This window comes from Bombina bombina, chromosome 2 (assembly GCF_027579735.1).
Source record: "Bombina bombina isolate aBomBom1 chromosome 2, aBomBom1.pri, whole genome shotgun sequence".
NCBI lineage: Eukaryota > Metazoa > Chordata > Amphibia > Anura > Bombinatoridae > Bombina > Bombina bombina.
This window is the reverse complement of record NC_069500.1, coordinates 1,426,516,675-1,426,522,674: the sequence shown is the minus strand read 5'-3', so window position 1 is coordinate 1,426,522,674 and position 6,000 is coordinate 1,426,516,675.

Genomic DNA, 6,000 nt, shown 5'->3' with positions numbered 1-6,000 from the left:
CTCTCGCGCGCCATGAGGTAGCAATATGCTGCCCTGTGCGTTGCGTAGAGGAGTTTGCGAAACTCCGTCCAGGACAAGGCCCGCAATTTCTCTTGCACGAGGATGGGTCCGCATTGTCCAAATTTCAGTTTAGGAGAGTTCTCGCTAAGACGGCTGAGTTGGCGGGCTTGGACCCGAAGAGAATAGCGGCCCATTCCTTTCGGATAGGCGCTGCAACTAGCGCAGCGGAGAAAGGGGAATCATCGGCGGAGATTAAGCGCTTGGGAAGATGGAAGTCGGCCCAATTTAAGGCATATATTAGGCCCACACCAGGTCCGCATTGCTAGGATAGGTGGCGGCCTGGTGGCTTTGAGCGTTATGCGAGTTAGCTTCTGCGCGACACCCGGTGGGTTGGCGGGTGCGTGTGTGGGACAGGGCTGCTGATGGATTTCAGAAGGTGAGTGGGCGGTTGTTGCAGGGCTAGGGCGCTAGCCCAGGTTTAATTTGGTGTCGTCTGTTTTACCAGGTACAGTGGGAAGTTCACCACCGGTGCGAGTGTGGATAGTTGGACACTCATTTATCCACTGGGCGTCCATCAGGGCATTGCGGATGCCGGAAGGGCGACAACTTGGATTCCGAACGTCCAGGGCAAACTTCCGGTGGTTGGGACGCAGGGGTCTTGTGTGGGACGATTTACCAGCCTTGTTGCAGGATGCACATAGGAGGTGGGGGCAGCCGAATGTCATTGTGCTGCATTTGGGGGGTAATGACTTGGGTGCATTACCGGCCCTGGACCTTATTAAAAGGATGACAGCGGATATTAAATGGGTGCACACGTGGTTGAAAGAGGTCAAAATAGGTTGGTCAAATGTGGTTGCTCGGCTGCATTGGCGACACATTGTGACCCAGAAAGCAGCCTATAACGTGCGGAAGAAGGTCAATAGAGAGTTGGGAAGAGCGGTCACGGCCTTGGGGGGCTTCGTGATTAGACACGATGGGATAACGGCCGACAAGAAGGACCTATTTCGCCCTGATGGGGTCCATCTGACTGATGTCGGGTTGGACATGTTTCTGTCAGATATTAAGAGCACTTTGTTGAGGGTATTATAGTTAAAAAAAAAAAAAAAAAAAGCTGATTGTTGTTGTTCATTTGGTTATTTGTTACTGTTGACATGTTATTTTATTGTAGGTGCCTGTCGGTTAAGTGGCGGCAAGAGAATGCCTGGCTCTTGTGGCGGGTGGTCAGGGCCCTGGGGAGCGGGCACGGAGAGAGAAGAGTGCCGGTCTAATTAAAGGGGGGGGGTTACGCCCGCCAGGCGCCGGCCTGGGGGTCCTCTCCCTGGCGAACAAGACCGAACACCTCTAAACCATCACAGCTCTCTCTCAGTGCCATTGGGCGTGACAGCCGGGTGTCACGTTGCAGGCATCGAAAGGGGCCTTGACCATCTGACTAAAGGGGCTAGGTTAGGGTGAGATGCCGCCAACGTTTTGTTGTTAACGAACTTGTTGCCAAGTTTGGTATTAAGTAAAATGCCTAAGGCAAATTCGAATAACGCTTTAGGCATTAGTTATTCGTTTATTTTAATAAACGCGACCGTGACCGGTCTTTTCCTCCCAACTTGGTGTGCTGTCTTATTATTTCATGTTAGGCTACACTACGTAGGACGTAATAGGGGGTTTAGACCTTATGAGAGTGGAGGGCCCTCTAGTGGGCCTGTAACATCACTAAGGGATTACCAACTTGAAGTCTGGAGATTGTGTTTGTTTGTTACATTGTTGCAGGAGAGGAGGCGGTGTTTTGTTCTTACCTTTATAGGGTCCTGCAGCAGAGTATCCGGCCTCTTTTTGGTTCCAGACTTCAAGAGGAAAGTTTCCCCCCCCCCCCGCCCCCGGAGTAGCAGTGGATTGGCGGCGATGCGGCTTGTAGGGTGAGCTAACCCGGCAGGGGTAGGTTTATTTGAGCTAGCCTTATGTAAGACCGGGTTCTTAATTTAGTCACCCACCTCTATCAATAGGGTTGTACGATTCGATTGCGAGAGGTCACCGTACTGGGTTGGGTTGATGCCCAGTTAGGCGGGTGGTCAGGGCCCTGGGGAGCGGGCACGGAGAGAGAAGAGTGCCGGTCTAATTAAAGGGGGGGGTTACGCCCGCCAGGAGCCGGCCTGGGGGTCCTCTCCCTGGCGAACAAGACCGAACACCTCTAAACCATCACAGCTCTCTCTCAGTGCCATTGGGCGTGACAGCCGGGTGTCACGTTGCAGGCATCGAAAGGGGCCTTGACCATCTGACTAAAGGGGCTAGGTTAGGGTGAGATGCCGCCAACGTTTTGTTGTTAACGAACTTGTTGCCAAGTTTGGTATTAAGTAAAATGCCTAAGGCAAATTCGAATAACGCTTTAGGCATTAGTTATTCGTTTATTTTAATAAACGCGACCGTGACCGGTCTTTTCCTCCCAACTTGGTGTGCTGTCTTATTATTTCATGTTAGGCTACACTACGTAGGACGTAATAGGGGGTTTAGACCTTATTGTTTGTTTATATAAATGAAGGGAGAACGCACACGTCTAATTGTTTGTTTATATAAATGAAGGGAGAACGCACACGTCTAATTGTTTGTTTATATAAATGAAGGGAGAACGCACACGTCTAATTGTTTGTTTATATAAATGAAGGGAGAACGCACACGTCTAATTGTTTGTTTATATAAATGAAGGGAGAACGCACACGTCTAATTGTTTGTTTATATAAATGAATGGAGAACGCACACGTCTAATTGTTTGTTTATATAAATGAAGGGAGAACGCACACGTCTAATTGTTTGTTTATATAAATGAATGGAGAACGCACACGTCTAATTGTTTGTTTATATAAATGAAAGGAGAACGCACACGTCTAATTGTTTGTTTATATAAATGAAAGGAGAACGCACACGTCTAATTGTTTGTTTATATAAATGAAGGGAGAACGCACACGTCTAATTGTTTGTTTATATAAATGAAAGGAGAACGCACACGTCTAATTGTTTGTTTATATAAATGAAGGGAGAACGCACACGTCTAATTGTTTGTTTATATAAATGAAGGGAGAACGCACACGTCTAATTGTTTGTTTATATAAATGAATGGAGAACGCACACGTCTAATTGTTTGTTTATATAAATGAATGGAGAACGCACACGTCTAATTGTTTGTTTATATAAATGAAGGGAGAACGCACACGTCTAATTGTTTGTTTATATAAATGAATGGAGAACGCACACGTCTAATTGTTTGTTTATATAAATGAAAGGAGAACGCACACGTCTAATTGTTTGTTTATATAAATGAAAGGAGAACGCACACGTCTAATTGTTTGTTTATATAAATGAAGGGAGAACGCACACGTCTAATTGTTTGTTTATATAAATGAAAGGAGAACGCACACGTCTAATTGTTTGTTTATATAAATGAAGGGAGAACGCACACGTCTAATTGTTTGTTTATATAAATGAAGGGAGAACGCACACGTCTAATTGTTTGTTTATATAAATGAAAGGAGAACGCACACGTCTAATTGTTTGTTTATATAAATGAAAGGAGAACGCACACGTCTAATTGTTTGTTTATATAAATGAAGGGAGAACGCAAAAATCTAATTGTTTGTTTATATAAATGAAGGGAGAACGCACACGTCTAATTGTTTGTTTATATAAATGAAGGGAGAACGCACACGTCTAATTGTTTGTTTATATAAATGAAGGGAGAACGCACACGTCTAATTGTTTGTTTATATAAATGAAAGGAGAACGCACACGTCTAATTGTTTGTTTATATAAATGAAAGGAGAACGCACACGTCTAATTGTTTGTTTATATAAATGAAGGGAGAACGCACACGTCTAATTGTTTGTTTATATAAATGAAAGGAGAACGCACACGTCTAATTGTTTGTTTATATAAATGAAGGGAGAACGCACACGTCTAATTGTTTGTTTATATAAATGAAGGGAGAACGCACACGTCTAATTGTTTGTTTATATAAATGAAGGGAGAACGCACACGTCTAATTGTTTGTTTATATAAATGAATGGAGAACGCACACGTCTAATTGTTTGTTTATATAAATGAATGGAGAACGCACACGTCTAATTGTTTGTTTATATAAATGAAGGGAGAACGCACACGTCTAATTGTTTGTTTATATAAATGAATGGAGAACGCACACGTCTAATTGTTTGTTTATATAAATGAAAGGAGAACGCACACGTCTAATTGTTTGTTTATATAAATGAAGGGAGAACGCACACGTCTAATTGTTTGTTTATATAAATGAAGGGAGAACGCACACGTCTAATTGTTTGTTTATATAAATGAAAGGAGAACGCACACGTCTAATTGTTTGTTTATATAAATGAAGGGAGAACGCACACGTCTAATTGTTTGTTTATATAAATGAAGGGAGAACGCACACGTCTAATTGTTTGTTTATATAAATGAAGGGAGAACGCACACGTCTAATTGTTTGTTTATATAAATGAAGGGAGAACGCACACGTCTAATTGTTTGTTTATATAAATGAATGGAGAACGCACACGTCTAATTGTTTGTTTATATAAATGAAGGGAGAACGCACACGTCTAATTGTTTGTTTATATAAATGAATAGAGAACGCACACGTCTAAGTGTTTGTTTATATAAATGAAGGGAGAACGCACACGTCTAATTGTTTGTTTATATAAATGAAAGGAGAACGCACACGTCTAATTGTTTGTTTATATAAATGAAGGGAGAACGCACACGTCTAATTGTTTGTTTATATAAATGAAGGGAGAACGCACACGTCTAATTGTTTGTTTATATAAATGAATAGAGAATGCACACGTCTAATTGTTTGTTTATCGTCTAATTGTTTGTTTATATAAATGAATAGAGAACGCACACGTCTAATTGTTTGTTTATATAAATGAATAGAGAACGCACACGTCTAATTGTTTGTTTATATAAATGAATAGAGAACGCACACGTCTAATTGTTTATTTATATAAATGAATAGAGAACGCACACGTCTAATTGTTTGTTTATATAAATGAATAGAGAACGCACACGTCTAATTGTTTGTTTATATAAATGAATGGAGAACGCACACGTCTAATTGTTTGTTTATATAAATGAATGGAGAACGCACACGTCTAATTGTTTGTTTATATAAATGAATGGCGAACGCACACGTCTAATTGTTTGTTTATATAAATGAATGGCGAACGCACACGTCTAATTGTTTGTTTATATAAATGAATTGAGAACGCACACGTCTAATTGTTTGTTTATATAAATGAAGGGAGAACGCACAAGTCTAATTGTTTGTTTATATAAATGAAGGGAGAACGCACACGTCTAATTGTTTGTTTATATAAATGAAGGGAGAACGCACACGTCTAATTGTTTGTTTATATAAATGAAGGGAGAACGCACACGTCTAATTGTTTGTTTATATAAATGAATGGAGAACGCACACGTCTAATTGTTTGTTTATATAAATGAATGGAGAACGCACACGTCTAATTGTTTGTTTATATAAATGAATGGAGAACGCACACGTCTAATTGTTTGTTTATATAAATGAAGGGAGAACGCACACGTCTAATTGTTTGTTTATATAAATGAATGGAGAACGCACACGTCTAATTGTTTGTTTATATAAATGAAGGGAGAACGCACACGTCTAATTGTTTGTTTATATAAATGAAGGGAGAACGCACACGTCTAATTGTTTGTTTATATAAATGAATAGAGAACGCACACGTCTAATTGTTTGTTTATATAAATGAATGGAGAACGCACACGTCTAATTGTTTGTTTATATAAATGAATGGCGAACGCACACGTCTAATTGTTTGTTTATATAAATAAATGGCGAACGCACACGTCTAATTGTTTGTTTATATAAATGAATAGAGAACGCACACGTCTAATTGTTTGTTTATATAAATGAATAGAGAACGCACACGTCTAATTGTTTGTTTATATAAATGAAAGGAGAACGCA